This window comes from Pongo abelii, chromosome 3 (assembly GCF_028885655.2).
Source record: "Pongo abelii isolate AG06213 chromosome 3, NHGRI_mPonAbe1-v2.0_pri, whole genome shotgun sequence".
Lineage (NCBI taxonomy): Eukaryota > Metazoa > Chordata > Mammalia > Primates > Hominidae > Pongo > Pongo abelii.
Genome location: NC_071988.2, coordinates 54,843,739 through 54,868,873, shown reverse-complemented (window position 1 = coordinate 54,868,873; position 25,135 = coordinate 54,843,739). Strand labels below are relative to the sequence as shown.

At 36.2% G+C, this 25,135-nt stretch overlaps 1 long non-coding RNA gene across 1 annotated transcript in view; it reads right to left on the bottom strand.

Moving 5' to 3' along the window:
* Nucleotides 1-25,135, bottom strand: part of LOC129058976 (uncharacterized) — a 120,052-nt gene that overhangs the window by 40,683 nt on the left and 54,234 nt on the right. The window contains exon 5 of the long non-coding RNA XR_010139684.1: nt 6,690-6,767. This is a non-coding gene — a long non-coding RNA (uncharacterized LOC129058976). The remainder of the gene's footprint in view (nt 1-6,689; nt 6,768-25,135) is intronic.

The following is a 25,135-nucleotide window of genomic DNA, read 5'->3' as shown; positions in this document are numbered from 1 at the left end:
ATATATAAATTAGGGTAGACACCCACTCTAGCTAAGCAAAGGAAAAATAAAACTGCAAACTTTCAGTGGCTTATTTTTTTCTTACGTAAAGCTTGATACAAATCAGGCAGCCTTTTTTGATCTTAGGCTACAACATGTAGAACATGGTACTTAGGAATGCTGCAATAAGAAGAGGAACACTGGTGGTGAACTGTGTTGGCAAGAACAGGTTGAATAGCTGGAACCTAACTATGGAAAAGGCTGAGGAAAGCACAACACACAAAATACTAAGTACTGATTGCTTCTGCCACACTATGTGCTTTATAAAACTGGAAGGTTAGTGAAAAAATCCAGATTCAAGAAAGCCTACAACCAGGAAGATCTGGAGAAAGAAGGATCTTAAGGAAAGAACTAAGTCTTGGAGACTTTCTGTTTTCATCTTCTACTCTTCCTTGTTTGGATAATTTGCTTATGTGGTTTGTTGCAGGTTTTCAGTTGTGTTTTTCTAAATAATTTGTAGAAGCTCTTTATATATTCTGGATGTAAGCCCTTCAAAAATTATGTTTTGCTTTGCAAATATTTTCTTCCATCCAACAGTTGTCTCTTCACTCTGTTGATTGTTTCCTTTGCTGTGCGACTTTTCAGCCTAATGCAATTCCATTTGTGTATATATGCTTTTGTTTTTTTGTTTTGGAGATAATATTCATAAATTCTTTGGAAGGCTTATGTTAAGAAGCTTTCTTCCTATGTTTTCTTCTAGAAGTTCCAAAGTTTCAGGTCTTAGATTTAAGTTTATTATTCATTTCGAGTTGATTTTTGTATTTGGGGTGAGATAAAGATCCAATTTTATACTTTTCATATGGATATCCAGATTCCCAGTACCATGTACTGAAGACCCTGTCCTTTCTCCATTGTGTGCAAGGGGCTATTATTCAAAATATTTAAGAAACTCAACGTAATAGCAAGAAAACAAATAACCTAATAAATGAGCAAAGAGTCTGAATAGACATTTTTTCAAAAGAAGGCATATAAATGGCCAATAGATATATGAAAAAAAAATGCTCAACATCACTAATCATCAGGGAAATACAAATAAAAATCATGAGATATCACCTTACACTTGTTAGGATGGGCAAAAGGACAAGAGATAATCAGTGTTGGTGAGGATGTAGAAAAAAGGGAACTCTTGTGCACTTTGGCGGGAATATAAATTACTACGATTATTATGAAAAATGGTATAGAGGTTCCTCAAAGAATTAAAAATAGAACTACTGTATGACCCAGCAATCTCACTTCTGGGTATATATCCAAAGGAAATGAAGTCAGTATATCAAAGAGATATCTGCACTCCCATATCCATTACAGCATTATGTAATAACCAAGATATAGATGCAACCTAAGGATAGATGAATAAAGGAAATTTGACGTGTATATTCAATGGAATCTTACTTGGCATTAAAAAAAGAAAAAGCCCTGTCATTTGTGACAACATGAATGAACCTGAGGACATGATGCAAGTGAAATAAGCCAGACATAGAAAAACAAATACTGTATGGTCTCACTTATATGTGGAATCTAAAAGTGTTGTACCCATAAAAGTAGAGAGTAGAATGGTAGTTGCCAGGAACTGAGGATGTGGAATGGAGAGCTGTTGGTTCAAGGGAACAAATTTTCAGTTAAAAGGAATAAGTTTATAATAATGCAGTTAATAACATGCAGTTCATAATAATATATTGTATATTGGAGACTGTATTAGTCTGTTTTCCTGCTGCTGATAAGGACAAGACTGGACAATTTACAAAGGAAAGAGGCTTAATTGGACTTAACAGTTCCACGTGGCTGGGGAAACCTCACAATCATGGCAGAAGGCAAGGAGGAGCAAGTCAGATCTTATGTGGATGGCAGCAGGCAAAGAGAGGGTTTGTGCAAAAAAACTCCCATTTTTAAAACCATCAGATCTCATGAGAACCATTCACTATCACAAGAACAGCATGGGAAAGACAACCCACCCCCCTCCACCCCCGCTCACATGATTCAGTCATCTCCCACTGGGTCCCTGCCACAACACGTGGGAATTATGAGAGCTACAAGATAATATTTGGATGGGGACACAGAGCCAAATCATATCACAAGCCACACAGTTAAGACTAATATATTGTGTATTTGAAAATATCTAACAAAATAGATTTTAAATGTTGTCACCACAAAAAGATAAGTACGTAAGGTAATGAATATGTTAATTACTTTTATTTAATTGTTCCACATTGTGTACAGATATCAAAACATCACATCATACCACAGAAATGATATTTTTGTCAGTGAAAAGTAAACAAGTAGCTTTTAAAATTAAAAATGTGCACATATACATGTGTACCCTATGGTTTGATATTACATTACCTCAATTATTTATTTGAAGAACTGACATTCTAAATTATAATGTAGAGAAATTTACCCTTCCCCCATGCTTGTAGATAAGTGTTTTCTGTAACTTGTTTAGAAGTTTCTTTCTCTCACTCTCTCTCTCTCTCTCTCTCTCACACACACACACACACACACACACACACACACACACAGAAATTCTGTTGGGATTATTGGGAATAAATGAATCTTCAGAACTTAGATTGAAATGGACATCTTTAAAAAATTAAATCTACCAATACATGGACATAGTATATGCTGCTCTTTTAGGGTGTTTTTAAAAGTTTCTATCAATAAAGTTTAACAGTTTTTCAGTAGAGGTCTTATACATCTTATGCGACATATGTTTAAAGATACTTGACATGTTAGATAATTTGAATCTTTAAAAATATTTCCATGACTACTTCTTGCTGCTATATAGAAATAAAATTGATTTTTATATTCTATTTCAATATGACCTGTAAATTCCCTAAATCTTCTTAATAATACTAATGGTTTATCTGAATTTTTTTTATATTTTCAATACACACAATCATTTTATTTGTGAATAGTGAAATTCACTTTTTCTCCTTTTTCCAGCTCAGTAACTTTATTTATGTTTTTCTCTCTTTTTATTTGTTTATTTTTTACTGCTTAGGAACTTAAAAACTGAGTTAAATAGAAGTGGCAATAAAGATTACAGTTTTCCTGATCTCAAAAGAAACAGTAATTTTTAAAATCATAGTATATTTTCTATGGAGTTTTATTTTTATGGACATATACCAGATCAAGAAAACTTTCTTCTATTCTAGTTTGCTAAGATTTGGATTTCACAGAATATTTCTGCATGTATTGAGATAATCACATCCATTTTTTAAAATTTGTTAATGAAGCAAAACGCAGTATTGAAGCAACCTCATATTCCTGAAATAGACCTGAACTTGGCTGTCATGTATTATCATTTTTTATATTATTATTATATGTATTATAAATTTTAAATTTGCAAATATTTTGTTTAGAATTTTTGCATTGGGATTAAGGTTGGCCTTTACTTTTTTTTTCTTTAACTTTGCTCATCCCTATTTTATTTTTGTTCAAGATTCATAAAATGCATGAAATGATTTGCTTTCTATTTATTTTTCTCAAATGTTTGGTTAAATATATCAGAGACATATTCTCCATAGAAGGTTTAAAATTACAGATACATTGTCTTCAGTATATAACGTTTCAGGTTTTCTATATCTGTTTTGTTAGTTTTGGTAAGTTATAATTTTCTAGGAATGTGCTTAATATACATGCACTTCAAAATAAATTTAGTTATAATGTTGATTATAATCTCCTTATTAGCTTTTTAATGACTAAAGGATCTATACTGATGGCTTTTCCAAGCCCGGTACTGGATGCTTGAATGTTCACTCATTTTCTTGTCTGTCAGCCTCAGCAGGAGTTTGTCAATTTTACATTTGGCTTTTTTCTTTGTTTTTCCAATGAGTTATTTTGGCTTTGAGGACTTCAGATATATTTGTTTTTAATTTTACTATTTTCTCAATAATATTATTAATAGCTATTAATATTATTACTTTTCTGTTGGTTTTCTATCTTCTTTTTTCTAATTTTATGAGATGGATGCTTTCACTATTTCTCAGTCTTTCTAAATACATAGGTAAAGTTACAAGTTTTGTGTACTACTTTTGATATGTAGTGTTTTCATTTTCCATAATCTTCAACATTTAGGAATTGTTTAGTTATTTTTTTGTTACTAATTGCTAGCATAAATTCATTATGGTCAGAAAATAAACAGTGTATTTTAACACTTTGAAATTCTTTTAGAATTGACTTCATAGCCCACTATATAGTTAATTTTAGAAAATGGTTTTATGTGTGCTTGCAAGGCAGCTATATTCTGCAATTGTTCCATTATCATGTTCAAATATTCAGTTTTTCCCCAGTTCCTTTGTGATTTACTAGAGAGGAATATTAAGAGCATCCACTCTAATTATCAATTTTTCCAATTATCATTTTATCTCTGTTAATTTTTTTTTAATATTCAAGACCAATTATTAGATATTAAAAAATTGAAATGTTTAGTCTTGGTGAATTAAACTATTATTATGAAGTGACCCTCTTCATTTCTAATGTTTTTGCCTTAATGTTGACTTTTACCAATATTAATATATCTATTTCAACTTTGTTACTTTTTGTACAAAAAAAGTTTTCCTAGCATTTAATTTAAATATCTATATTATTTATGTTTATATTATTAATATTTAAATATTTCCTGTGTAAATATGTTATAAAATTTAATGCAATCTGACAATAAAAATACTAGAACATCAATTTCTTATATTAAATACAATTTGTTATACTAGACTTTACAGTTTGGCTTTACAATATGTTTCTCTTTGTTCTGCCTGTTCTATTTCTAGTCTTCTGTTTTGAAATTATTGTATTTTTTCTCTGGCTATGTTATTTTGAAGTTAAACAATCTAATTCTCTTTAGTTGTTAAGATATTACCACACACTTTTCTGACTTAAGCTAGTCAATTATTTTACCCTCCTCCCAGATAACATAAGGACTTTAGAACACATTAACTTCCATTAAACCATTCCAAACATGATTGTATTCTATTCTCTCTCTCTGTGTTTTTCTGCCTGAATAACTGCCTTTGATACTTTGTGACGTTCGGGGCTGTAATGGTAAATTTGCCAATTTAAAAAAAATTTCAAAATGTCTTCATTTTACCCTCATCCTTGAAAAGTATCTTCTCCAGATATAGTTCAGGTTGCAATTATTTCAGCTCTTTGAAGATATCATTTTATTACCTTTAGCTTCCATCCTTGCTCTTGATACTTCAGCTAGAAATGTAACTGCTCTTTTTTGAAACTAATCTTTTTTCTTAATGCTATAGTCTGACTGTTTCCACCTATTTAAAATTCTTATGCTGAAGTCTAATCTCTAATGTCATGGTATTAAGAGGTACGGCCTTTGGGAGTTTATTGGGTCATGAATAACCCTTATAAATGGAATTAGTGTCCGTATAAAAGAGGCCCAAGACAGCCTGTTTGCCTCTTCCATAATGTTAGGTTATAGTGAGAAGTCACTATCTACGAGTCCGGAAATGGGCCCTCATCAGATGCTGAAATTGCCTGTGCTTTAATCTGGGACTTCCCAAACTCAAGAACCATGAGAAATACTTTTTTGTTGTTCATAATCTATCCAGTTTATTGAATTTTGTTACAGCAGCCTGAAAAGACTAAAATATTTTAATTGCTTTTTAACATTTTTGTCTTTGCCTTTTTTTCTGTACTTTTACTCATATAATAGATGTAGATTTCATTTACTTACTTGAGAAACAATACTTTTTACCCATAATCTCATAAAATATTTCATTACCACATTTTATTGTTCTTCCAGGATTCCAAGATTATCCTTACCATAACTTCCCTCTTTATCCTATATGTTTCTCTCCTGTATTTTCTAACTTTTTTGTCTCTGTTCGTCTTTGTAGTTAATTTCTTCATTTTCCCCCTAAATTTGCGTGTTTTCTTGATTGTTTCAATCTATTGATAGTAATATTTATTAATTCTAGAAATTCTATTTGATTCCTTTTTTCTAAGCTATTCAACCACTTTGTATAATTTTAAATCCCCTGCTTAAATTTTCAAGCCTGGCATTCATTTTTATTTCAAAATTTAAAAAGCATAGATGTTTTATGTTCTAATTGTAAGTAACTCCAGTGTCTATATTCCTGTGTCTCTGTGTCTTTTCGCCTCTATCCTTCTGCTTATTTGAAAAATTACTCACTGTAATTATTTAATGACAGGATATTATTCTCTTCCTTCAGAGGTTATGCTTGACACATGGGGACACTAGCAATTCAGTTACTCCTTAATCTAATTCAATTTTATTTATTTATTTATTTATTTATTTTATTTATTTATGTATTTTTTGAGACGAGGTTTTGCTCTTGTTGCCCAGCTGGAGTGCAATGGCACGATCTTGGCTCACTGCAACCTCCATCTCCTGGGTTCAAGTGATTCGCCTGCATCAGCCTCCCAAGTAGCTGGGATTACAGGCACCCACCACCATGCCCAGCTAACTTGTATTTTTAGTAGAGACGGGGTTTCACCATGTTGGCCAGGCTGGTCTTGAACTGCTGACCTCAGGTAATACACCTGCCTCGGCCTTCCAAAATGCTGGGATTACAGGGATGACCCACCGCAACCAGCCCTAATTTTAAATTTCAAGATTTTCTGGTCCATCCAGATGACTTTGAGACTGGTTACATAGGGAGAGTTTAGTTTCAGTTTACCTTACTCCTGGGGGTATAACCTTTTCAGTATCCATCCAAAATGGTGGGGTGACTTAGTAGATCCCTCCTTGTTGGACCCTAGGGAGCAAGACAAAGATTTTTGTTCCTTTAATCCTCTAAGGCTTCAAAACCTTCAGCTCAGCCTCACCTCATCTTCTGGAAAGGAAAACAACCTTATTGCAAAAGGAGCTCTGAGAGTAGGGCTCACTTTACTTTTCTGGATTCCAGACAATCGAATCTCATTCAGGCCCCTAATTTATTATGTTATTCTTCTCTAGTAAACCTAAAATATTTTGTTCTTAATGTGTCCAGCTTGCGAAGTTGCCTTCAGTGGGAGAGTTGATTAAAATTATCTAACTATTCTGGAATATTTTAATTTTTCCCTTTTTGAAGAGCAATCAGATATTTCAGGGACCCTGTAAGATGTAGGGATCTCAGCTATAGTTCTTAACTTTATAAGACCCAAGTCCTTAACTTTAGCCTCCAAGGAATATTCGAATCCCTTCTCAGGCAGACCATTGAGTCAAGATCAGAGTCTGATGTTTCTAAGACTGTGATGACATTATTTAGTAAATCTATCTCTCTTGCTCTACATTCTTTCTCTATTTACTCATGGGGGAACCAACCTTCCTGCCTTCCTTCCTTTATCCTTTCCTTTTCCTTGTTACTCAACTCAACTTCTATTTCTGATGTTGTTTTCCAGAATGTCCGAGTTTTGTGGGGAGGAGACAGAAACTGTGATAGCTTAATTTGCCACGTCGACAAATTCAGAAGTGTCAATTAAAAAGTCAAAAATAAAATCCAGTACTTTAAGAAAAAAGTCAATGTTTTACATTTATATATAAATATACATATACAAAATTATTTGTAGTTGAGCTTTTCAAGCTGCAGATAATCAACTACAAATATCTCTACGAATTGTACACATTTGTCAGATGTATATTTAGCAGTGTGCTATCAAGAGGGAAAACTAGCATGAGTTGTTGGCTCCTTCCGTCAAAATCATCACTAGGGAAACTATAAAAGTGAAAGAAATATGTGGATTCTGGGAATTAAAACCTGCAACAGAAACTACAATAAACCTCCAGAGACACCAAAGGTTGACATGATTTTTGTTGTTGTTGTTGTTGTTGTTGTTGTTACAGAGTCTAGCTCTCTCGCCCAGGCTGAGGTGCAGTGGCCCGATCTCAGCTCACTGCAGGCTCTGCCTCCCAGGTTCATGCCATTCTCCTGCCTCAGCCTCCCCACTAGCTGGGACTACAGGTGCCCACCACCACGCCCAGCTAATTTTTTTTGTATTTTTAGTAGAGGTGGAGTGTCACCGTGTTAGCCAGGATGGTCTCGATCTCCTGACCTGGTGATCCACCCGCCTGGGCCTCCCAAAGTGCTGGAATTACAGGTGTGAGCCACAGCACCCAGCCAACATGATGTTTAGAGGAAGTAGTGGTTATTGCCCCATTTAGGGGAAATGAGTGGAGGGGCACCTGCTGCAGCAGTGAGAATTCTGTCCCCTTCTCCACTGTTTTCCTATCACTTCTTTGAGATGGTATGGCCTGTGCTTTCACTGCAACAGGTTCTACCTTGTTCAGGTGACCACATGTAACATCAGGAATCCTCAAAAGTCCTGGAGCTCTATGTGGTTGATGAAAACTGAACCAAAAAAAATTGTTTTCCTAGGGCATTTACTCTTCCATACTTTCCCTCCAAATTTCTTATTATTGGTGCATTTTAACTTACAGGCACTCCCCCTTCTCAAAGCTGCTTTTTCTGAAGCATTGAATGGGGAATTTTTGAATATAGGAGTTCCCGCATGAGTGCCAACCAAAGAGAATGGTCAATAATATTTTCCTGTCCCTGGGTCTCTCTGCTTTGAACTCGTTCCTTGTCTCTTTCTAAACTCAGTGCTAATACTGGGTCTAGACTTTGGCCCTTTCCTAATACATATTACCAGAACAAACAGTTCATACTCTCCAGAAATATGTTCTCACAGGCCAAAATAACCAAACCCCTGTGGCGTATAATGCCCTCAGAGGAAAAACAGCAAATCTTTGGATTATCTTAACACCTGAATAAAAATTTCTGGAATAGATGGAGTATGTGTGATACTATTTAGTTACAGGATTAATCTTTTCATAAGTATTTTCTTTTGTGATATAACTTCAAAGTTCAGTTTATTCATTTAGGATGGAACACTGGAGAGCAGCACATGCGGGCAGTGAGTGATAATTAGGTACAGCATCACTAAAGACATGCCTCAATACCATCGTTTCCATAAAACTATGTGTATAGGTGATAAGAATAGTTACCATGGATGGAATGCTCATTATATATCCGCCACTGTGCTAGGCAGACGGTACACACTGTTCTAATTCTTAGGTAACTATTATCTACTCAAATGAGGGATGTGAGGCTTAGGAGGTTAAATGACTTATCCAAATCCCAACTGAGAAGTGTATTTCTCAGTTCTTAACCTGGCCAAAGAATTCCTTGGGGGAAACTGGACTATTATCTCAGGTTAAAGTTTTGTTTTTGTATAATGAGGAAGGTTCTATTTGACTGTTATCTGGTAGTGACAGGAAATGGAGGGGAAAGGAGAGTCTCAGACTATTGGTGTCAATGAAACAAAAGATGTGAAGTGCTTATATACTCAGGACTAGTGCATAAATATATTCTCCATATATTGCCAAGCAAAGTTTCCAACCTCATCTGTGGCTATATATATATATTTGAATATATATATATTTGAATATTCTCACTCTTTCAAATTTGCCTTCAATTCTTGTTTTAACTTGTGTTAAAACACAAATTGCTCCTTGAAGTTTTCTGTGTCCCACATTCAGTTGAAGACTATAAGTCCTTTACAGTTTGTTCATGGCAGGTTGAAAACTGTAGTTACCCAGTCTAGTGCTTGGAGCGCAATAGTGGCAATGGGGGTGAGGGGAAAGTTTCCACAAACAATATAAAAATTGGAATAGTCTTGGGTAATAACTTTACATTTTATCCCTCTGGCAATGACAAGTGATGAAGGTGGATCTTAGGAGGCAGCATGAATTCTCATCTATCTTAATCCTCTTTGACAGCATAAAATGTGCTTCTAGGCTATATACAACTTATATTACCAAAAGTTGATTTCACGCCTGAGGAAAGTATAGTGAACAATACCAAAGTTACTATGTTACTAGTTTCATGTACTTTATTTAAAGAAATGTGATTGTAATTCTTAATGCCATCAAAATCAGTTTGCAAAGTTTAAGCTTGCCTTTGCAAACTTAGACTTCTTGATGCAATAGAAGTGGTTGCTTCAAGGTGGGAGGGTGCTGTAATAATAGACTGCAGTCCACTTCCAGCTGTTTGTAATTACTGCGAGTCACATCATGAGTCGCATGATTAGGGCTCTATGAAATTAAACTTTTTTAAAAGGTTACATTTCAATTATACTAACATCTGTAAGGAAGCTTATGGGAAAAGAAAAACATGTAAAGTGAGAAATACTAGAATATTAATCTTAGACATTCAAAAGTTTTACAAAGAAATCCCTGAAGACCACATCCCTGTAACAATCTCATTCTGCCATCCTGGGAGTCTATTTGTTCTAAGACTTCAGGATTCAAAGGAAAACATTTTTGGTAAACATTCTCTAGCAGCTGATGTTCGTGAAACAAGAAACATAGTCATTCCCATTACTTTGTTTTAGCACCAGAAATATATTACATATTATTATAACAATCTGCCTTCTCTTTGCCATCAAGTCTTTGCTTAAATGATACCATAAAAGTTGTATTGATAACAGCTAACACTGTGATTAAACAGTTTGTATCAAGCTGTAGATTTCCCTATAATTTTATGATTATTTCCATTTTTACGAATACAAAGTTAAAAACACTTAAGCAAGCCGTGAAACTAGTTCCTATATTCTAGTTTCATTGCGGAGATTGTTTTAATACAAGTTCTAAGAAAAATGGTCACACTAATTATGAACTGTTCATCTCAGTAGCCCAAACTGCAAAGTCAATTGATTAGTTTCTGCTACCTATGAAATCATTAAGATTCAAAAGCTTATATGGAGGAGAGTTAAAACATGTAACTAAAAGTGAAAATTCTCTCCACCCCTAAGAATCTCCTCGAACCAGTGGTGAAAGAAAAGCAAATGAGTAAGGTCAATCTTCATCTTTTAGTTGGCATAGAGAGCTAAATCTACATAGTATATTTGGCAAACTGACAATTGTAAGGAAGTTTTCTGCTTTAGATTTAGAATTATAATTTAAGGGGGAGGAGCCAAGATGGCTGAATAGGAACAGCTCCGGTCTACAGCTCCCAGCGTGAGCGATGCAGAAGATGGGTGATTTCTGCATTTCCATCTGAGGTACCGGGTTCATCTCACTAGGGAGTGCCAGACAGTGAGTGCAGGTCAGTGGGTGCGTGCACTGTGCGCCAGCTGAAGAAGGGCGAGGCATTGCCTCACTCGGGAAGTGCAAGGGGTCAGGGAGTTCCCTTTCCTGGTCAAAGAAAGGGGTGACAGATGGCACCTGGAAAATCGGGTCACTCCCACCTGAATACTGCGCTTTTCCGACGGGCTTAAAAAACGGTGCACCAGGAGATTATGTCCTGCACCTGGCTCAGAGGGTCCTATGCCCACGGAGTCTCACTGATTGCTAGCACAGCAGTCTGAGATCAAACTGCAAGGCAGCAGCAAGGCTGGGGGAGGGGCGCCCGCCATTGCCCAGGCTTGCTTAGATAAACAAAGCAGCCAGGAAACTCGAACTGGGTGGAGCCCACCAGAGCTCAAGGAGGCCTGCCTGCCTCTATAGGCTCCATCTCTGGGGGCAGGGCACAGACAAACAAAAAGAGAGCAGTAACCTCTGCAGACTTAAATGTCCCTGTCTGACAGCTTTGAAGAGAGCAGTAGTTCTCCCAGTATGCAGCTGGAGATCAGAGAACTGGCAGACTGCCTTCCCAAGTGGGTCGCTGACCCCTGACCCCCAAGCAGCCTAACTGGGAGGCACCCCCCAGTAGGGGCACACTGACGCCTCACACGGCCGGGTACTCCTCTGAGACAAAACTTCCAGAGGAATGATCAGATAGCAGCATTCACGGTTCACAAAAATCCGCTGTTCTGCAGCCACCGCTGCTGATACCCAGGTAAACAGGGTCTGGAGTGGACCTCTAGCAAACTCTAACAGACCTGCAGCTGAGGGTCCTGTCTGTTAGAAGGAAAACTAACAAACAGAAAGGACATCCACACCAAAAACCCATCTGTACATCACCATCATCAAAGACCAAAAGTAGATAAAATCACAAAGATGGGGAAAAAACAGAGCAGAAAAACTGGAAATTCTAAAAAGCAGAGCGTCTCCTCCTCCTCCAAAGGAATGCAGTTCCTCAACAGCAATGGAACAAAGCTGGACGGAGAATGACTTTGATGAACTGAGAGAAGAAGGCTTCAGATGATCAAACTGCTCCGAGCTACGGGAGGATATTCAAACCAAAGGCAAAGAAGTTGAAAACTTTGAAAAAAATTTAGAAGAATGTGTAACTAGAATAACCAATACAGAGAAGTGCTTAAAGGAGGTGATGGAGCTGAAAACCAAGGCTCGAGAACTACGTGAAGAATGCAGAAGCCTCAGAAGCCGATGTGATCAAATGGAAGAAAGGGTTTCAGCGATGGAAGATGAAATGAATGAAATGAAGCAAGAAGGGAAGTTTAGAGAAAAAAAGAATAAAAAAAATGAGCAAAGCCTCCAAGAAATATGGGACTATGTGAAAAGACCAAATCTATGTCTGATTGGTGTACCTGAAAGTGACGGGGAGAATGGAACCAAGTTGGAAAACACTCTGCAGGATATTATCCAGGAGAACTTCCCCAATCTAGCAAGGCACGTCAACATTCAGATTCAGGAAATACAGAGAATGCCACAAAGATACTCCTCGAGAAGAGCAACTTCAAGACACATAATTGTCAGATTCACCAAAGTTGAAATGAAGGAAAAAATGTTAAGGGCAGCCAGAGACAAAGGTCAGGTTACCCTCAAAGGGAAGCCCATCAGACTAACAGTGGATATCTCGACAGAAACTCTACAAGCCAGAAGAGAGTGGGGGCCAATATTCAACATTCTTAAAGAAAAGAATTTTCAGCCCAGAATTTCATATCCAGCCAAACTAAGTTTCATAAGTGAAGGAGAAATAAAATCCTTTACAGACAAGCAAATGCAGAGAGATTTTGTCACCACCAGGCTTGCCCTAAAAGAGCTCCTGAAGGAAGCACTAAACATGGAAAGGCACAACCGGTACCAGCCACTGCGAAATCATGCCAAAATGTAAAGACCATCGAGACTAGGAAGAGACTGCATCAACTAATGAGCAAAATAACCAGCTAACATCATAATGACAGGACCAAATTCACACATAACAATATTAACTTTAAATGTAAATGGACTAAATGCTCCAATTAAAAGACACAGACTGGCAAATTGGATAAAGAGTTAAGACCCATCAGTGTGCTGTATTCAGGAAACCCATCTCACGTGCAGAGACACACATAGGGTCAAAATAAATGGATGGAGGAAGATCTACCAAGCAAATGGAAAACAAAAAAAGGCAGGGGTTGCAATCCTAGTCTCTGATAAAACAGACTTTAAACCAACAAAGATCAGAAGAGACAAAGAAGGCCATTACATAATGGTAAAGGGATCAATTCAACAAAAAGAGCTAACTATCCTAAATATATATTCACCCAATACAGGAGCACCCAGATTCATAAAGCAAGTCCTGAGTGACCTACAAAGAGACTTAGACTCCCACATATTAATAATGGGAGACTTTAACACCCCACTGTCAACATTAGACAGATCAACGAGACAGAAAGTTAACAAGGATACCCAGGAATTGAACTCAGCTCTGCACCAAGTGGACCTAATAGACATCTACAGAACTCTCCACCCCAAATCAACAGAATATACATTATTTTCAGCACCACACCACACCTATTCAAAAATTGACCACATACTTGGAAGTAAAGCTCTCCTGAGCAAATGTAAAAGAACAGAAATTATAACAAACTATCTTTCAGATCACAGTGCAATCAAGCTAGAACTCAGGATTAAGAATCTCACTCAAAACCGCTCAACTACATAGAAACTGAACAACCTGCTCCTGAATGACTACTGGGTACATAACAAAATGAAGGCAGAAATAAAGATGTTCTTTGAAATCAACGAGAAACAAGACACAACATACCAGAATCTCTGGGATGCATTCAAAGCAGTGTGTAGAGGGAAATTTATAGCACTAAATGCCCACAAGAGAAAGCAGGAAAGATCCAAAATTGACACCCTAACATCATGATTAAAAGAAGTAGAAAAGCAAGAGCAAACACATTCAAAAGCTAGTAGAAGGCAAGAAATAACTAAAATCAGAGCAGAACTGAAGGAAATAGAAACACAAAAAATCCTTCAAAAAATTAAGGAAACTAGGAGCTGGTTTTTTGAAAGGGCAAGCCTGGTGGTGACAAAATCTCTCGGCATTTGCTTGTCTGTACAGGATTTTATTTCTCCTTCACTTATGAAGCTTAGTTTGGCTGGATATGAAATTCTGGGTTGAAAATTCTTTTCTTTAAGAATGTTGAATATTGGCCCCCACTCTCTTCTGGCTTGTAGAGTTTCTGTCGAGATATCCACTGTTAGTCTGATGGGCTTCCCTTTGTGGGTAACCCGACCTTTGTCTCTGGCTGCCCTTAACATTTTTTCCTTCATTTCAACTTTGGTGAATCTGACAATTATGTGTCTTGAAGTTGCTCTTCTCGAGGAGTATCTTTGTGGCATTCTCTGTATTTCCTGAATCTGAATGTTGGCGTGCCTTGCTAGATTGGGGAAGTTATCCTGGATTATATCCTACAGAATGTTTTCCAACTTGGTTACATTCTTCCCCTCACTTTCAGGTACACCAATCAGACATAGATTTGGTCTTTTCACATATTCCCATATTTCTTGGAGGCTTTGTTCATTTCTTTTTATTCTTTTTTCTCTAAACTTCCCTTCTTGCTTCATTTCATTCATTTCATCTTCCATCACTGATACTTCCTTTTTTCTAGTTGATCACATCGGCTCCTGAGGCTTCTTCATTCTTCATGTAGTTCTTGAGCCTTGGCTTTTAGCTCCATCAGCTCCTTTAAGCACTTCTCTGTATTGGTTATTCTAGTTATACATTAGTCTAAATTTTTTTCAAAGTTTTTAACTTCTTTGCCTTTGGTTTGAATTTCCTGCTGTAGCTCGGAGTAGTTTGATTGTCTGAAGCCTTCTTCTCTCAACTCATCAAAGTCATTCTCCGTCTAGCTTTGTTCCCTTGCTGGTGAGGAACTGCATTCCTTTTGAGGAGGAGAGGTTCTCTGCTTTTTAGAGTTTCCAGTTTTTCTGCTGTTTTTTCCCCATCTTTGTGATTTTATCTACTTTTCGTCTTTGATGATGGTGATGTACAGATGGGTTTTTAGTGTGGATGTTCTTTCTGTTTGTTAGTTTTCCTTCTAACAGACAGGACCCTCAGCTGCAGGTCTGTTAGAGTTTGCTAGAGGTCCACTCCAGACCCTGTTTACCTGGGTATCAGCAGCGGTGGCTGCAGAACAGCGGATTTTTGTGAACCGTGAATGCTGCTATCTGATCATTCCTCTGGAAGTTTTGTCTCAGAGGAGTACCCGGCCGTGTGAGGCGTCAGTGTGCCCCTACTGGGGGGTGCCTCCCAGTTAGGCTGCTTGGGGGTCAGGGGTCAGGGACCCACTTGACGAGGCAGTCTGCCAGTTTTCTGATCTCCAGCTGCATGCTGGGAGAACTACTGCTCTCTTCAAAGCTGTCAGACAGGGACATTTAAGTCTGCAGAGGTTACTGCTCTCTTTTTGTTTGTCTGTGCCCTGCCCCCAGAGATGGAGCCTATAGAGGCAGGCAGGCCTCCTTGAGCTCTGGTGGGCTCCACCCAGTTCGAGTTTCCTGGCTGCTTTGTTTATCTAAGCAAGCCTGGGTAATGGCGGGAGCCCCTCCCCCAGCCTCACTGCCACCTTGCAGTTTGATCTCAGACTGCTGTGCTAGCAATCAGCAAGAGTCCATGGGCATAGGACCCTCCGAGCCAGGTGCGGAATATAATCTCCTGGTGCACCGTTTTTTAAGCCCATTGGAAAAGCGTAGTATTAGGGTGGGAGTGACCTGATTTTCCAGGTGCCATCTGTCACCCCTTTCTTTGACTAGGAAAGGGAACTCCCTGACCCCTTGCACTTCCTGAGTGAGGCAATGCGTCGCCCTGCTACGGCTCGCACACAGTGTGCTGCACCCACTGTCCTGTGCCCACTGTCTGGCACTCCCTAGTGAGATGAACACGGTACCTCAGATGGAAATGCAGAAATCACCTGTCTTCTGCATTGCTCATGCTGGGAGCTGTAGACCGTAGCTGTTCCTATTCAGCCATGTTGGCTGCCAGTACCTATCACAAAGTTTAAAAGCCTATATGCTTTTTTTAAATGACTAAAACCTATTGAACAAGAATTCCTGGAGATAACAATGATAAGTTCAGGACAAAATACAAAATAAAACAATACAAACAAATAAATAAACAACAACAACCTGAAGACACTAGGGAGTAAATTACATGGAAATTCTGTGTGAGGATCAACACTGAAGAAAAGTTAGCACTGGGTAAATTTCTCATTTTTAATTACTTAGCATAATAGAAACCACCAGTCAATATCATGTGGGGTAGCTAAATCCCTGATAGAAAACTTGCAGTGTGTCTGAGCTGAAAAAAACAAATAACAGAAATTTGTGGCAAATATAGTCTTTGGAACCAGAAAACAAGGAACCCTGCAAAAGCAAAAGCTAGCTGAGAAGCACAGATTCTGTATTCAGACTCTATCTAAATCTCTGCATGAGCCCCAAATGTGCATGAGCTGGGCAGATTCAAAGCAGCCCAGATGAAGGTAATATAAATAAAACAAGTTTGAACATTCTTAATCAACAGTTTTTAATTGGAATCCAACTAATTGTCAGGTTTAAAAAATCAGTATTTTTCAGAGAATTATAACAAAATTCAAAGTCTCTCCACAACAAAATTTCAGTGTCCAGTTTATAAGAAAAAATTATTATTTGAAGCAATATAAAAATATGATCTAGTCTTAAAAAAAAGACAACAGGACCAACCCTGCGATGAGTCGGATATTAGAATGAGCAGACAAGGATTTTAAGAAAGCAATTAAATTAATGAATAAGATTTAAAAAACAGTGATACTGAATAAAAAACTTAAATTTTAAAAGAAATATAGGAATCAATAAAAGGAAAATTCTAAAAGTGAAAATACTGGTGGTGCATGCCTATAGTCCCAATTAGGAGGCTGATGCAGGAGAATCACTTGATCCCAGAAGGCAGAGGTTGTAGTGAGCTGAGATCACACCATTGCACTCCAGACTGGGCAACAAGAGTGAAACTCCATCTCAACAAAAATTAATAAATAGAAAAATTAAAAAAAAAAATACGATACATAGATTTAAAAATTCACCACATGGGCATAAAAGCAGAATGGAAATGACAAAGAACAGAGTCCACAAACTTAAATATAGATGAACACCAATTATCCTATCTTAAAGAGAGAAAAGATATTTTAAAACATGAATAGAGCCTCAGCGAGCTACAGGATGTCAAAAGGTGTAACATATGTGTAATTTGAAGATATAATGGATGCACATGTTCCCATTTTATTGAAAGGTGTAATATTACAGATTCAAGAAGAAGCAGCTCAGTAAAGCCCAAACAGGATATGAAGAAAATGAGAATGAAAATATGAAGAAAATAAGAATGAGTACATCATAGTCAAACAGCTAAAAACAAAAGGTAAAGGATAATCTTGAGAGCAGCCAGAAAAAAAAGACATTAAAAAGAGAGGAACAGCAATTCAAGTTCAAATGACTACAAACTTTTCTTCAGAAACAATGTTAGCATATGGCATGAAATAACATCTTTAAAGAGAAAATAAGCAAACCTGTCAACTGAGACTTTTAGATCCAATAAAAATATTTTTTATAAGTGAAGTCGAGCTACAGACTTGCAACAGCAAACATAAAAATGCTGAAATGGCTATGTTAATATGAGATAAAATATGTTTCAAGATAAAGAGCATTATCAGAGCTATCGAAGAGCATTTCATAATGATAAAAGGGTCAATTAATTAGGAACCTATTGCTATAAAAATTGTGGGTGCATCTAATAACAGCTTCAAAATACAAGAAGCAAAAAATAACAGAATAAAATGGAGAAAGAAAATGTACCCATTATACCTAACAATCAGAACTTGCTAAAAAAAATGCAAGTAATAAGTAGTATGATCTGAATAACACTTTCAATCACCTTGACCTGGTGAATATTTATAGGACATTACACACAATAACAGAAAAATATACATTTTTAAAGTGCATAGCATTTTCAGCACGATATAATACACATATGTTAGGCCATAAAACTAGTCTCAATAAATTTGAAAGATTTAAAATCATATAGAGTATGTTTTCAGATCACAGAGGAATTAAATTAGAATCAATAACAATAATATGCCTAGGAAAACCTCAAAACATTTAGAAATTAAATAACACGATTCTAATTAATTTATAGGTCAAGGAAAGAATTAGAAAGGATTTATAAAATACCTCAAACCTAATGAAAGTGAAAATATAATATATGAATATCAGGCCTACTGCCTATTTTTTGGAAAAAAGCCACATCCTTGGACTTATGTATTGACTGACTGCTTTCTTGCTGCAATGGCAGAGTTGAGTAATCGGGACAAAGACCATATGGAATGGCCACAAAGTCTAAAGTATTTACAATCTGGCTTTTCACCAATGTAATTTGCTGACTGTAGCGTTAAGCTATCATTTGAAATGTTTTACCTCTTTTTAGAGGGATGGAGATTTTTAGCAATATTGATTATCTAGTTTCCAAGCTGTTTTACTCTATTTGTGTTGCATAAAGGAATTCTTGAGGCTCGGTAATTTATAAAGGACGTTTATTGGGTTCACAGTTCTACAGGCTGCACAAGAAGCACAGCACCAGCATCCACTTATGATGAGGATATCTGGCTGCTTTCACTTACGGTAGAAGGGGAAGAGGAGCCAGCATGTATAAATCACATGGCAAGAGAGAAAGCAAGAGACAGATAAAGTGAGAAAGACCAAGAGGAGTGCCAGGCTCTTTTTAACAACCAGCTCTCACTCATTACAGCAAGGACTGCACCAAGCCATTCATGTGAGATCCACCCACGTGACCCAAACACCTCCCATTAATTTCCACCTCTAACACTGGGGATCAAATTTTAACATAAGATTTGGAGGAATGCAATATCCTTACTATTGCATTTTGTCTCTGGCCCAAAACTTATGTTCTTCTCACATTTTTCCAATTTTTATGCTGTTTCCCTTTTAATTATAAATACCACATTTAGGGCATTCTTTTGTTACTAAGTATGATTGTAAGCTGTTGAAAATAGCAACACCACTTCTTGAACACTCTGCTGCTTAGAAATTTCTTTTGCTGGATACTCGAGGCCCTCACTCTTAAGTTCAATCTTCCCAAACACCCTAGGGCATGGACACAGTGCAGCTAGGTTCTATGCTACCATGTAAAAATGACCACCTTTTCTCCCATTCTACATATGTTTCTCATCTCCATCAGAGACCTCATGAGCATGGCCCTTACTCCCCATATTTCTATCAGGTTTTTTGACACAATTGCTTAACCAGTCTCTACAACTTTTCAAACTTTCCCTTATCCTTTCTGTCTTCTTGACTTCCAAACTCTTCCAACCTCTGCCCATAACCCAGTTCCAAAGCCAATTCCACATTTTCAGGCATCTTTAAAGCAATGCCTCGCTCCTTAGTGCCAATTTTCTGTGTTAGTTTGTGTTGCTATAAAGAAATACACAAGGCTGGGTAATTTATAAAGGAAAGGTTTATTTGGCTCAAGGTTCTGCAGGCTGCACAAAAGGCATGGTGCTGCCAGCCTCTGCTTCTGGTGAGGACCTCTGGCTACTTCCAATCATGGTAGAAGGTGAGGGGAAGCCAGCAAGTACAGAGGTCACATGATGAGAGAGGAAGCAAGACAGAGAGAAAGTGAAAGAGAGCAGGAGGAGTGTTGGGCTCTTTTTAACAGCCATCTCTTAAAGGAACAGGTAGATTTTTTGAGGATGTGCAATTCTACTGTTTATCTGACCACTCGTGCCAGATAAGCATGACAGATTCCACTTCCCATACAGTTTAACTTTAATTTTGCCAGAATTCCTCAAAGAATAAGAGTTTTTGAGAAATTAAAAAAAAAAATTTCAAGATAGATTTTTGGAAAGCAGAAACTAGATTTGCTAACAAATTACAAATTATCTGTATCGGGGCATTTGCATTATAAAAAATGTAAAATTTTAAAAATCAATTTTAAAAAGAATTTTTTGTTAAATGTTATTCTTTAATTTCAAAAAGTTTACTTTTTCTGTAATCTCTTATTAACATTCACCAAATAAAATTCAAATTATTTGGACCAATAATATCAGGATAAAACTTCAATCATGATTTTTCAGTGTTTCTGGTTACAATTAAAAATGTCTACTTGTTGTAATTATGCACTAGAAATTGAAGAGCAAGTTAATCTCTTTTTGTTTGAATTTAATTTCCTGCTAATTGATAAGACAATTGAGAATATCACAAAGGCCAAAGCAGAATTTGCTTTTAAATACAGGCAATGCAACTGACTAACATTCAGTACATAGAAGAGAGTTCAATCTAGACAAATTTAGACTTCAAGTCTCCTTGTATAATTTTTGTAAGGCATTGAGATGATAAACTTGTGGAGTACCTATGCCTGGCATATAGTAGGCATTCAATAATAGTAATAACAATAATATGATTTTTAATTGTAGTTATTTTTATTTACCTCCAAAAGCAAGAAAACCATTACTATCATTAATACTACTTTTTTATATATATACTTTAAGTTCTAGGGTACATGTGCACAATATGCAGGTTTGTTACATATGTATACATGTGCCATGTTGGTGTGCTGCACCCATTAACTCATCATTTACATTAGGTATATCTCCTAATGCTACCCCTCCCCCATCCCCGCACCCCACGACAGGCCCTGGTGTGTGATGTTCCCCTTCCTGTGTCCAGGCGTTCTCATTGTTCAATTCCCACCTATGAGTGCATTAATACTACTTTTTCTATGAGAGGTCTCACCTGTAACATAGAATATATTGGAAACCTTAAATAAGTTTTCTTCCTCTCTGCTTTTTGTCCTTTTTGTGTTCACTCCTTGAAACAATAAGATATTTCTGAAACCCTATTATAATGGTTGATATTGATCCAAAAATGCACTGTTATAGAAATAACTACACATGTCTATATATATATATATATATATATATATGCAATAGACACCTGGTTCTTCAGTATTAGAAGTGCTCTTGGGAGAAAGATGACAGATAATATCTCTAAAGTTACACTGCTTTTAGAAGACAAATGGACTTTTTATTCCACTATAGGGGCTCATGTATGTGTCAATGACATTTTACAAACAAATGAACAATGATGCTTCTGAGGCTATTAAATTTGAAATCAGAAGAAAATGATAGGTAGCACTCATCATGTAGTTAAATTATGCTTACTAGCTACTGGAGGATAAGATGTAGTGTAGGCAATCAATCAATTTTGCAGCATATTTTTAATTTCTCCAGATATTCGTAGGGATTGATTGCTATTGTTCCATTAGGTAACACCATTGCATTATTTTAAGGTTGATATCATTAGCCCCAGGCACATGCGAAATATAAAAACTAAATGTTTAAAGAAAAGGTGACCTTCTATTTCAGAACACAGATAAATAGTAAATGAGCTGTATAACCTCCAACATTGATGTTTCAAGGTAATTTAATAACAAGACCCTTAACTAAAATACTGAAGTGCAGTACTATACATCACACTTAGAGGCATTCACAGCCTGTAAGGACAATTAGTTACAGTAACTTTGCCAATTCCACCATATTAAATTCAATTAATCTATCATTGTTGAAAGATACCTTGGTTTTATTAGACATTTTCTAGGCATTTCGGTCATTAATAACACTTTTAAATTCATATTTGTAGCCTGGAGAGACAAGTGTTTGTTTGTTTCCAAGACAGTAGTTCAGACACTATAGTTTTTATAAAGGTTGGTAAAGGTCAACTCTGTGTGTGTGTGTGTGTGTGTGTGTGTGTGTGTGTGTGTGTGTGTCAGAGAGAGAGAGAGAGAGAGAGAAGAGCGAATTTTGTTGCTAAGATTTTATTGCCAAGACACTTTGGAAATAAAAACCTCCACTCCCAACCACTCTGATGATTTTTCATGTTAGCCTTAGCCTGTTATCTCCAAGAAGGCAGAAACAAGATTTTGCTGTTTATGTTATACATGATACTTTGCAGAGCATTATGTTTTTATAGATATTAGTTTTGATTCCAAAGGAGCAACAGTTGATATTAAAACTGTTACAAAGTAAAGAAGAGAAATACATGGAACAAGAATTCATCTCAATTACTCTAAATGGCAGTCCTCAAGTGACATTTAGGTAGTGTATCTTAGTCTTTAAGAACTCCAGCTTTGGCATCAGAGAAACATGAGCTTGAGTCTCAGCTGCTCTCAGCTTCTTTGTGGATATTTGCTGATAATGGGCAACATAATTATGTTTTCTAAATCTTATTTTCCTCATTGATAAATGGGTAAAACAGGAACACTCATTGCATTGGCTTGTGTAAATTATTGTTATGCATTTGTTTCATGTTCAAACAAGCAACTAAATTATTGAAAATGTATCTGTCTCTAAGATGCTTGAAGAACCTACAGCACTTGCCTAGTGTATGAATTATAGAGAGTAGGAAGGAAATAGCACCTGCCACTGTTAGTTGCTTACCAGTTTATTAGTCATTTCTACTTTCTGTTTTGCAATAAGAATTCTAATTTTATTCAGATTTGAAGGAAACAATGTGTCTACACAAAGTATGACTAGTGATTAATCTTGTCAGTTACATTAATCCCGTATCTTTACCTGGTTTAGGGTTGAGGATGTGACCCTGTTTTGGTAAAAAAGACATAAGAGTAATCCTGCTGAGGATCCTTGGAGAAATAGTTTCCTCTCTAATTAAAAGAGGAAAGTGCATAATTGGGCCATTCAGTCTCTCCCCACATTTGCCTGTGTGCACAGTTACACTGGATTATGAGGTTTGTAGCAGCAGCAGCCACAGGCAATCATGAGAGAAGAGGCAAGAGACTCATAAATGACTGAAGGGCCTGATGTGGTTGAACTGCTGAATTAACCTCTGAACTTCTTGTTATTCAAGATTTATTAATATAACCATATGTTTAAGCCACTGATCCTAGGGATGCTATTATTTAAGCCAAAAACATTGTAGTCTGCTGCTATTGTTAAAATGCATAATCCTATTAAATTTTTTCTTTGGGTAGTCCCAAATGAGGAAGGAAAGGAGTAATATCTAAAAACACTTAAATTTAGTAATTGATGTATTCCATTTATTCATTGATTGGATATATGTTTATTCAACTGTAAAAGTGAAGCAAATATGTATTAGGTATTGTGGGGAATACTAAACAAATTGGACAGGATAGTGAATGAGCAACAGCACCTTATAATAAAATCCCATAGGGGTGGAAGCATGACAGAACAAAATTTTAATCTGGGCATTGCGATAGCAAACATTATGGCCTTGAATTTACTTAGTTTCTCACAGTCTCTGTAAAGTGAGTATATAGTTATCTCTACCTCTAGTACCCCTTCAAAAATTGGTGATTAGTGTTATCATTTATTATTTAGTCACTATCCCTAACCTAAATAAATAGTAGTTGGATGAATGAGCAAGTTATATATTTTCTCATTGGTACTAACAATGACATATTTTGCCTAAACTTTAGTTCTCTAGAAAAAAAAAGGAAACAAATTTATTTTAGAAAACGTCACTTAAAAATCAGTCACTAGAAATTTAAATAAAGATGTAGAAATGTTTATGAACCTAAGGCTATTGAGAAGATACCATCTATGAACCATTTATTTTCTTGGGGATTTTCTTCTCTGCATTATTTTGCAGCACTAGTTATATATTTTTGCTTAAAAAATTTAGGCCAAAATAAAATTTATATATATTCACTTTTTTTATTTGAAAATACCAGTCTAGAATAATCAAAACCTCCTCACATTAAAAAAGCCAGGTAAGTATAGATACTCATACAAAGTATAATTAATACACACATGTAATTTTAGTGACAAATAATTAAATATATAATAATGACTATTAAAACATCAATAAAGTTAGCCCTCCATATGTGCAAGTTCTGTTTACTTTTCTGTTTTTATTTTTTAATTTTTTTGAGACAGGATCTATCACCCTGTCACCTAGGCTGGAGTGTTAAATAGTCAACTTTATATGGGTGGATATACAGTAGATTATATACAAATACTATGTTATTTTATAAAAGGGATTTGAGCATCCATGAAGTTTTATATCTGTGGGGGTCCTGGAACCAATCCTGCATGGATACTGAGAGAGGACTGGATGTATTTGTGTGACCGCTATTAACTTTCACCTTATTTTCCTGGCATATACCCAAAAATCATACAATGTAAAATTTATATTTGGCAAAAGAATTAGAGCCTTACCCTTGTTGAATACAACCTAAAAATAAGGTATCAATTGTCAAATCACCTAAACACTTATTAACAGTAACAATCATAGCTAACTTTTATTGAGCTAGACATTTTATGCTAGACATATATGTGCTAGACACTGTTCTAAGCTCTCTGTGTATTAATTCATTTAAACTCATGATGTTACTAATATTATTCTTATTTTACAAAGGAAAAAACTTAGGTACAGAGAGGTTTATTAACTTGTTTAAAGGTACACAGTTGGTAAGTGGCAGATCTGGAATATGATCTGGGATATGACTGAGGCACTGTGCTGTAGATCCCATGCTTTTAACTATAACATGCCTTATTTGGAAGAGGTGAGATTTACATTAGGACAGCATTAGTAAGTGCTCATGGTTTAGATCTTAAATGCTTGGGGTTTCTGATAAATAAAAATTCAATAAGGTTTTGAGTAAGTACTGATGCTTGCTTGAGAAAGAGGACTTTTCCTAGAAACCTGACAAGTTATGATTTGAATAGGCAGTGCATCAAGGAATGTGTGCATTCAGGCAGGGAAAAGAGCAAGAGTGAAAATACTAGTGCAGTAGTAAATTTATAACATACATGAGATTTTAATGATATAGATGAAAATATTTTAAGGAAACAAATTTTTATTTGTTTGCTGTTGATTCCTTTTCTTTGTAGTTTCCATGCTCCTCTATTCCCTTCAGAGCTCATTCTTCATTCAGTGATGTGGTAGGCTTAATAA